Consider the following 11,326-nt stretch of genomic DNA (forward strand, 5'->3'; position numbering starts at 1 on the left):
AGAGACTGAGTGAGGCACACCAATTCCAGGTTTTATAGTCCCTCCCCTCCCTCCAGCACGGGCAGCGGAGAGTATGGCTGATTTTCTTTAAAACATTAATATCTCTCCGATTTTTCATCGATGGGAAAAACCCTCTGATCCCGGAAGGCGCTCTGAGCGAGGTGGCCAAAAATGACAGCCGTAGGTGGCGGCGTTCTCTCGGAAATCGCAGCACAGTGGGCCAAAAGCGGTCAAGATCAGACTTTTAGTAATATAGATTTCCTGTACCTGAAAGTTCCAAATCTACAAACTTTGAAATTATGTCCAGGTTATTAATGTTTATTCAACAAAGGACATTCCACTGTAAGTTTAACACAAAGTGCTGGAGTAACTCAGTGGGTCGGGAAGCATCTCCGGAAGACACGAATAGGCGAAATTTCTGCCGAAAACATCACCTAACCAGATCATCCACAAATGCTGCCTGACCCGCTGAGTTACTCCAGCATTTTTGGTTTTGCTCAAAATTCCTGCATCTGCAGTTCCTGTGTCTCTGTAAATTTAGTTTAGTTTAATTAAAGATGCAGCACGGTAACAGCCCTTTAGGTCCACTAAGTTCACGTTGACCATCGATCACTCCTTCACACTGGTTCTATATTATCCCACTTTTTCATCCACTCCCTGCAAATTAGGGCAAATTTACAGAGGCCAATTATCCTGCAAACCTACATGTCCTTGGGATGTGGGAGGAAGCCGGAGCACCCAGAAGAAACCCATGCAGTCAGAGGGAGAATGTGCAAACTCCACACCGACAGCACCCAACGTCAGGATTGAAGCCAGGTCTCTGGTGCAGTAAGACAACAGCTGTGCCACTGTGCTGCCCATTTCCTTCAAACTGAAAAGGTCTTCCACAAAACTGAAAAATAGCAGCTACTCTGGAGTTGAGATGCATTCTGTCCTCATTTCTATAAGGTCATTTGAGAGAGTAAGATTCAGTACAGCAGCTCTGACCTATTTCCCACAGTTTTAACATCATCTTCCTACCTGAACATTTTGTACCTGGCCAAAAAAGCAGAGTACAACTTATCCTTTTCTAAAGCCCCTGTCCCACTTTCACGACCTAATTGGTGACGTCTGCCGAGTTTGCCCTTGACTCGTACTTGCAGCATGGGCGCCACAAGGTCATAGCAGAACTTTGTAACTCTTCCTCATGCTCATGAGTGGTCTCCGTGTACTCATGGCCTCAAGTAGGTTGCGGCGTTTTTTCCAGCCTGATAAAAAATGTCCCCGAGTAAAATAAAGGTTGGCATCGAAAAAATGGATACCTTTTACTCGTAGGTAGGTCGTGATGGTAGTCGTAAGTAGTTCGAGAAAAAAAATGCAAACATGACATAATTTTATCATATTATCATTTTCCACTCGTAGCTAGTCGTAGTTGGTCTTAGGTGTGGAAGACTGAGGTCGAAGGTGGTCATAGGAGGTCTAGACATAGTCGTAGGAGGTTGTAGACATAGTCGTAGGAGGTCTTTTACTTTGGCGAGTCAACACGACCTTGATCTTTTTTTCAACTCGTCTATAGAGTCTTCTAAACTCGTGGATTAGGTTGTCCAAGTGGGGCAGGCCCTTAACTTCCTTTGCTATCTTTCCTGCTACCTTCAGTCATCTGTGGTCATAGATTCCAAGACCCTCTGTTGGTATATCCTACTATTTATTGACAATTCTGAGTAGTTTGACCTTCCCAAATGTATTACTTTGCTCCTCTTTTTCCCCTTCTCACTAATTCAATGATGTTTTCCTGCAACTTAGAATTTATTTCAGCTAGCTTTGTGGTCACAGTCTTTATCATGGTCCCAACATTTAAATCCAAGTTATGTAAAAATAAGCAAAAAGCATATGGGACCTCACTGCCTCCAGTCCTGTAGTTACATCAACTATTATCTGTTACTAACCTTTTAATCCAACATCACTTTACATTAAATCCCTTGAGCGTTTATTGAAAATAGCATAGACTCTAATGAACAGTCGTAGTTTAAAGCCACAAAGAGATTTATTTTATGAAAACAATATAAATATGAGCTTCATAATACATCTCATGAATCATATCAACTGCGACCATGATGTGAATCAGGAAAACAGCATTGTGCCAGAATAATGATCATTGATCGGTGCTAAAGTACAAAGAAACAAACAATGCTTTCTGAAAACGATGAAAGCATGTAAGTTTCAATGTAATTATAAAATTTGGTTATCATATTATCAGATTTTTAAACCAATGTTTACATCAATATTTGCATTCGGCAAATATCTTTGTCTTAAAAAATGTTGTTTTACTGAACAAAACATTCAGCCATCTAAGCAGTCAAACAATGCTGAATTAGATATGCCTGACTTATAATCATGTGTTCAGCCACATTTTTTCTAAAGCCTGAGCTGATGACTGGAGGCACCACTTTCCAGTCTGTGACTGATCTACTTATTCTGGCGTCAACAGTTATTAGACTGAGCATAGCAAAAACAGTAGGAATTATTCTATACACAGCAACCACTAAAACTTTAATTAAAAAAATCATTTGTGAGAAGAAATTTGTTCCAACTGATACTTTCCGTTGCAACCTACAATAGCACAGGATTGTTAACTAGGGAACAGATAATTAGAGACATGCTCTCATATTATTGGTGCTCCTGTGAGTTAATCCATTGTTCTTGTAATTAAATACAATCTTCCTTTCCATATGGGCAGACAGTGAAATAGGAAGACTAATCAATCCACAGACATTTTGTATTTATTTAGAATAGTCACACTTGGACTATCAACTACAAGTTCAAAATTCAAAGATATATTGTAGTCCATATTCAGTATTAAATTTGCATATTGTTTATTTAGTTTGATTCACTTGGCATTATTCATAACTATTGCAGAGTTCTACATCCATCCAATCCTTTTGTGTTTGCATGTGTGTGATGGGGTGAGTGGGATGATAATTCCAAAAGTTATGGAGAAGAAATTTGCTTGAAAAGCTGTTAATTTTTTTGGGGAAAAAATTGTCAATTCACATAGGATTAAATCAAGGCAATTGAAAAGATGCAAGAGATCTGTATTTTAAAACATAAACTCCACCTCATTACGAGAGATTGGTATCTTATGCTTTGGAGAAAAGATACATAGTACAATCTATGTTTCATGACATTAGTGCAATATACCCAGAGATAAAGAGATCAATATTATTAAACTCAAATATTTCAATAATCAAAAATGTGAGAATCAGAGGCAATTACTGAAGATGTTGTATGTTGCACCATCATTTTAGCCTGAATAATGCACTGGTAAATATGGCATTTAATCAATTGCTTCTCAGAGTAATTCCCTCACATTACTGTAACTGCAAATAATCTATAAATCCCAAAACAATAACGAGTTCACAATTAAAATGAATAATTTGTCAAAATTGACCAGATTTACAGTTCTAGATTATTTTCATAATACAGCAGCTTTTTAAAAAGAATTTCTACAATGTAACAAAACACAGATTAAACGATGACACAAAGTGGCAGATTGCACTTTTATACCCTCACTCAGTTAATTAATTGTATTTATCACAACCACTGACAATTATGACTGAAAATCCTTACTCATGTATCAGTCAGCCATTGACAATTAAATGTAACATGTAAGAAAAATTCACTGGGTGTTAATAGTTAATTTAGGAATTTATAGTACGAAATCAGCAGCATATTTGTTTTATTTATGCATGAATGTGCATGACCAACACATTAAATTGGATGTGCATTTGGCTATTAAACCAGATAGCAGTAGATAATGCTTAAAAATTGAATAAAGTTATCTCAGCCAGCCATATATGGCTTGGATATTGCAGATGTATTGACAGCAAAATTGCCAGCAGTCACTGTGCAACTGGCAGTAATTTTTGGATTGCAGGCATCCACAATGAAATGTGGAAGTTCAGAATTGGTCTGCTGTGATTGCACTCCCCTCCAAAGGATGGGCTGTTTTACAACCTTCTCCAGTCTGATCTGCAAGAATTGGAGATTTAAGGATTGAAGAATAAGATTGAAGATATTGTTGCATGCTTTATCAATGTTTTATTAGCATACTACATTGTTTTACTGCTGTCACTAAGAAAATCAATGTTATATGCATGATTTATAATTCCCTCAAATATTTAGAGGATTTGCATTTTAAACTAACATTTTACATTCTGACATTTCAAATTCCACTTTCATCCTGGATATGTGTCAATCTTTTTTTATCTGCAAGATGTGTGCACTATGGTTAGATTTGTTTTTTTGTTAAACTGGCTGGTTTTCTTTTAGAATTCTTCAGTACGATTTCCACAATGGTGGCTGTGCCTCCATTTATGCTGGTTAACACTAATGTTTCGAATTTGATTCTCAAATATTGGGAAAAGTACAGTTCATAACACAATTAGTGGTGAGCATTAATTCAACACCATTGTCTGCAACATATATATGCACGTAGATACCAGGAGATGATTGCCAGATTATATTATGTGTATATTGCTCAAGCTCCGTGTTTATGAATTGTAATACAAACAAAGTGATATAATGACTTCCTAAATGTACTTTAATTTCAAATAGAATCGGAGTGGAAACTTGTTACCAGGAATTTCTCTGAAGCTTCTTCATCTCACCACTTTGCTAATTAGGAAAATAACCAAGAACATGGACTTCAGCCACCTTTGGACTACAGCCACGGTAGATAAAATTGCTTTTACATAAACCATATGGAGAAAATGGAACATTAAATGATAAACATGTAATACAGCATAAATTAGTTGTCTTTGATGGTAGCTTCAATGATTGTATCCAGCAGGGTTTTCAAATAAAAATAAAAATTAGGTCAAATAGATTATATTCTGGGCATTCAAAGTAAAAAACGTTGTTATGCATGTTTTGGGATTATTTGAATGTTATGTTATAGTTCTCTTGGAAATATTTGATCACTTGTCTTACTTTAGTTTAGTTTAGAGATACAGCTCGGAAACAGGCCGTTCAGCCCACCAACCAGCGATCCCAGCACATTAACACTATCCTACACACATTAGGGACAATTTACACTTATACCAAGTCAATTAACCTACAAATCTGTACATCTTTGGAGTGTGGGAGGAAACTGGAGATCTCGGAGAAAACTCACGCGGTCACAGGGAGAATGTACAAACTCCGTACCGACAGCACCCGTAGTCGAGACCCGGGTCTCTGGTGCTGCAAGCGCTGTAAGACGGCAACTCTACTGCTGCGCCACCATGTCGCAATGTGTATGAGCCTTTTGGCTGATGCATTAGCTTTGAAAGTCCCAAATGAACTAAGAGCTCCTGGTGCTTTTTTGCAAACTCCAGTCACACATTATCAATAAAATATTGGCCTGAGCCGCAGATCATTTTCTCACATGGAAAAAAAAGTTTTTTTATTTAAATTGTCTAAATCAAAATCAATGAATGATATTTAACGAGAAAAACATAAAAGTACAAGTAAATGGAGAAGGATTAAACTACCCAGTCTCAAGGGGTTCCACTATTCAATGTTATGCCTGATCTGATCATAGCCTAAGACCATGGAACTCCATAGATTCTTCATGAAACATAATTGAAAATGTTACATTATATGTTTTATATATTTAAGTGTAATGTAAAAATGGAACATCCTTAACTGATTACCCAAGTTATCCTTTCACAGATTAGGAGTTAAATGCTTGTATACCAATTAGCAAGGGAACGTGTGATTTTAAGTATAATATGCAAAATTAAAAACTATGTGAACCAAAATTTATATCAACGGTTCGATGGTGGGAAGGTCTCAAGAACTTTATATTCCTAGGCGTGCATATTTCCGAAGATCTCTCCTGGTCCCAGAACACTGATGCAATCATAAAGAAAGCACATCAGCACCTGAGAAGATTACGGAGAGTCAGTATGTCAAGGAGGACTCTCACAAACTTCTACAGGTGCAGTGTAGAGAGCATGCTGACCAGTCGCATTGTGGCTTGGTACGGCAACCTGAGCGTCCAGGAGCAGAAAAGGCTGCAAAAAGTTGTAAACACTGCCCAGCACATCATCGGCTCTGACCTCCCTACCATCAAGGGGATCTATCGCAGTCGCAGCCTCAAAAAGGCTGCCAGCATCATCAAGGATCCACACCATCCTGGCCACACACTCATCTCACCACTGCCAACAGGTAGAAGGTACAGGTGCCTGAAATCTGCAACATCCAGGTTCAGGAAAGGCATCTTCCTCACAGCCATCAGACTATTGAACACAACTTCAAACAAACTCTGAACTATAACAGCCTATTGCACTTTTATCTGTTTATACGTATGTGTATATATATATATATATATATATATATATATATTCTATGGTATATGGACACACTGATCTAATCTGGTTTTATGCCTACAATATTCTGTTGTGCTGCAGCAAGCAAGAATTTCATTGTCCTATCTGGGTCACATGACAATAAACTGCCTTGACTTGACTAAGTGGATCAATATCTTATTTGTTAGTTGGTGTGGGTTGTGGGAGGGGGACACCCTTTTTACTTTTTTTTGCGTTGTTGGGCTCAAAGGCACCTTCACTTCAAACTCCAATGAGTAAATGACAAACAGTGACACAGATTGACTTATAATTACAATTCTGAATTCATCAGGAAATGGAATTTGTTTTTATCAGAGGGCTGATCCTCTTTGTCCTTCCAATCCGAAGCGTGTTTTACTTTAACATGACCCATCTGCTCTAAAATGGTTTTATTTGTAACATTTGAGGGCTGGTTTATCTCAAGGAAGCGTATAATCCTACAGTCCAATTGAATATACACAGGAATTCATGCTACATCAAAGGATTTGTGTAAAGATAAAACATGTTTAGTTTGTGTTATTTTACTGCATTCAAGTGATTTGGCCAGTTGATCATTGTTATTTTAAGAATGTTATGGCAGTAACTGGAGTTCTCTTCACAGTAAAGTGCAAATCTTAAGTTGTAAAAGGTAATTAACTAGGATTTCAATAATGAAAATGCAGCATTGTGTTGCAATTTAATTTTGCGCTGTGGATAGATGGTGAGCTGAAATATCTAAATGGCTCAAATGATAGGCTGGAGATAAATCTTATTTAGTAGCATCCAGAAATGAAATTCATTGGCTGGTATTGATTGATTGAAAGATACAGCATGGAAAGAGGTTCTTCAGCCCACTGAGTACGCGCTGACCATCGATCACATTAGTTTGATATTATCCCACATTCAACTCCCTACACACTAAGGGCAACTTATAGAGGCCAATTAACCTACAAAACATACAGGTCTTTAGGATGCAGGAGGAAAGCATAGCACCTGGAGGAAACCAACATGGTTACATGGAGAATGTGTACACTCCATATAGACAGCACCCACAGTCAGGGTTGAACCCAGGTCTCTGGCACTGCACTATAGCAGCTTTACTAGCTGCATCACTGTGCCGCCCTGTATACCTGATTGTGAATGAATAATTATACTTAACTCCGTGGGCTTTTATTGTACACCTGAGATCTTATATCAATATAGTGCAACCAGACATTTCACCTCAGTGTGTCTCTGTTGGAAAATTCTCAACACATCCTTCGAAGTGTTTGCCATTTAAACAGCAAGCTCATAATACTTAAAGTGATCCATGATTTATTCCTTTAATAATACACACGGAGATTAATAGTCACAGCTGGTAATGGTTTAATTTCTCCCAGATATGCAGTTTGCCAAACACCATAAGACATAGGAACAGAATTAGGCCATTCAGCCCATCGAGTCAACTCCGCCATTCAATCATGGCCGATTGGGAAAGGGGGAGATGCAGCGAGACCTGGGTGTCATGGTACACCAGTCATTGAAGGTAGGCATGCAGGTGCAGCAGGCAGTAAAGAAAGCGAATGGTATGTTAGCTTTCATTGCAAAAGGATTTGAGTATAGGAGCAGAGAGGTTCTACTGCAGTTGTACAGGGTCTTGGTGAGACCACACCTGGAGTATTGCGTACAGTTTTGGTCTCCAAATCTGAGGAAAGACATTATTGCCATAGAGGGAGTGCAGAGACGGTTCACCAGACTGATTCCTGGGATGTCAGGACTGTCTTATGAAGAAAGACTGGATAGACTTGGTTTATACTCTCTAGAATTTAGAAGATTGAGAGGGGATCTTATAGAAACTTACAAAATTCTTAAGGGGTTGGACAGGCTAGATGCAGGAAGATTGTTCCCGATGTTAGGGAAGTCCAGGACAAGGGTCACAGCTTAAGGATAAAGGGGAAATCCTTTAAAACCGAGATGAGAAGAACTTTTTTCACACAGAGAGTGGTGAATCTCTGGAACTCTCTGCCACAGAGGGTAGTTGAGGCCACTTCATTGGCTATATTTAAGAGGGAGTTAGATGTGGCCCTTGTGGCTAAGGGGATCAGGGGGTATGGAGAGAAGGCAGGTACGGGATACTGAGTTGGATGATCAGCCATGATCATATTGAATGGCGGTGCAGGCTCGAAGGGCCGAATGGCCTACTCCTGCACCTAATTTCTATGTTTCTATGTTTCTATCTATTTTTCCCTCTCAACCCAATTCTCCTGTCTTCTCCCCATAACTTTCTAATCAAGAAATATTGGATTTAAAAACTGGAGTGGACTCCATGGAAGGAAACTGAAGCTGTTGGTGATGAATGACAATTTTAGAAGGTACACTCCAATAAATGTTAGGTATTCGTTTGAGTAGCCAAAGAAACCTGATCCTAGGACACTTCTCGGCTTCCTTGTGACCAACACCATCAGCTCTATAAAGCTGTATTTCCCACTGGGGTAATCAATATCTGCACTTAACAAATCAAAAATGCTGCTCTAAAAGACAAGCATGCTCAACTAAACTAAGATCTATATGATTCTCCTGAATTTAAGTGCTTCATTTATTTTATCAGCAGTCAAATGGCATTTGACAGTTGCCATGGTGATTGAGTAATGGTGCAGACAATGGTAAGTTATCACTAGACAATTCACATAAAGAACTGAATACAAAATGAAGTTTATATGAATTAATAGCTGTTTGAAGAATGGTATAGGTCTTATATTGATGCATTCTCTGGGACAGGGTAAGTTAAACCCTGCAGAAATAGGCATTAAAACCTTTGACTACAATGTTCAATAGATTGTGTTCTTATTTTTTGGGCTTAATGGTAATTTCCTTCCAGGAATGAATAAAGTTTTATCGTATCATAAATCAATTCTGAAATATTTTGTTACTTGTGGCTTTTTCACAAGTCCCACTTTGACTATTTTGCAATTCCCTTTCCAGAACCAAGACAGTTATTGAGTTACAAGGTGGAATCAACTGGCATAAAAGCAACTCTGTATCAGTACTAGTAGAAACAATCTGTGGCCAGTGGCAACTTGAACAATGAAGGTACAGATTTTCCTCCTCTGAATTTATCTCAGAAATTGACAGCATTTTGCACACCCTGTGCAAATGAATCCAGCCGAATTCTACTTCCTAGTTCTTGCTACATAAGACAACATACCGAGTGCTGACCCAGCTTTTTGAATATTTCAATCACTGCCGTCCTTTTAGGCAGTGAGTTTTGAACTCCATAAAATCTTCATCGTAATTAATTTACGGGGAGTACATATTTCAGGAAGAGTGAGCTGCTTCCTTGATGCATTAAACTTGTGTGGTGATGGGATGTTCTTAACTCCCCACTTATCCTTAAATCTGTAACCCCTAGTTATTCACTTCCTTGCTAGGGGAAACCAATGCCTCCTATCCACTCTATTTCAGACTCTCATCATTTGTACTTCTCATTCATAAAATCATAATTAATTTTTTAGTTGAATTTAATGAGCTTTAGTTTATTACGCAACTATGAGGAGCAGGGTCTGAATAAATAAATTACTGCTGGAAGCCCTCAGTGTGCTACTAACAATGAAAAAGAATGGTCATTATCAAATCTTTGTACAGTCATGAGCTGTTGAAAATGTATTTGAATAATTTATTTATTTCCCACCTATACTATATGCCAATGTTTTTCTGACATTAAACATGTACAATCATCTTTGGATCTTCATTTAACATTCAATTAGGTACACAAAGGTGTGTTCAAAAATTGGGTTTGATTCATTGATCTTTGCTATGCTTTTATATCTGGACAGATTTATGTATGCCCCAAGCACACCTTGCAATAGCATAGTTATGTGAAGTTGGGAAACAAGGAAATAAACATTATCTTATCATCCCACAAATATACTCCGAGGTTGGGTTAAGGGGCTATTTTGGGAAAAGGTAGAATGATCCTTCTTTGTGTTAACATTCAACTGATATCTTCATCTTAATTCATTTAGGGAATATGGGTATCTCAAGAATTTGAGTTTCCTTCTTAATCCATTACAGTGCTGTGAAAATACTCAGAGAGTGATGTCAGTTAGTTAGTTCTTAAATTTTGATCCAGTAACAATTTAAGAAAGGCCAAATGTGTCGAAGTCCAAATGGTCTGTGGCCTAAATAAGAACTTAATGTTAAAGGTGCTGCTTCCAAAGTCTTGTTGCTATGGCCTGTTATGTGGTAGACATTGCAAGTTTGGGACCTCAGACTGCTTGATAATAATACTTAGTGCTGACATATTCCTTTTCCTATTTCATACTTATATTGCCTTAATAATACCATGTTTCCAATTAGCACTTCCTAACATTTTTAATTGATTATTTGGGTTTCATTGCAATTATTTGAATAATTTATATCAAGAGGGGCCTATTTTTGTCTAATTCTAATTCATTTTTCAAATAGCTGTAATTGACCTACAAAAATAAATTAGCAATAATGCCATGAAAATAGTTGAAGAACATGAAGATTATCACTGGGAAAAGAGAGAAACAGAAAAGAACAATATGACGTGGTGACTATTCCATATTTCCAGATCTATATTTCACAAACTCATTTTTGTTTTTAAACAGGCAAGGCAGGGCTTAAACCCAAGTGTTGCCCAAGTGTTTAAGTGATTACCCTGTAAAACAAAATGTTGAAGATTACAACAAAATAATGATACACCAGTCTCAATTTTGGAGGCAGAGAAGTTAATACAACCTGGATTTTAACAAGTAAACTAACAAATATTGCAGAAAATCCATTAAAGTACATTTTTTTTTAATTTTAATTTTGCACGTATCTGTATATAGACATCTAATTATTTCCCATAACTTTATTCAGTAAGCAGATTTCAATCAAATCATCATATGATGCTGCTTAATCTGAATTTTACAAAAAAAATTGTAATTTCCTATGTGTTTAAGAAGGAACTGCAGATGCTGGAAAATCGAAGGTAC

This window comes from Leucoraja erinacea, chromosome 32 (genome assembly GCF_028641065.1).
Source record: "Leucoraja erinacea ecotype New England chromosome 32, Leri_hhj_1, whole genome shotgun sequence".
Classification (NCBI taxonomy): domain Eukaryota; kingdom Metazoa; phylum Chordata; class Chondrichthyes; order Rajiformes; family Rajidae; genus Leucoraja; species Leucoraja erinaceus.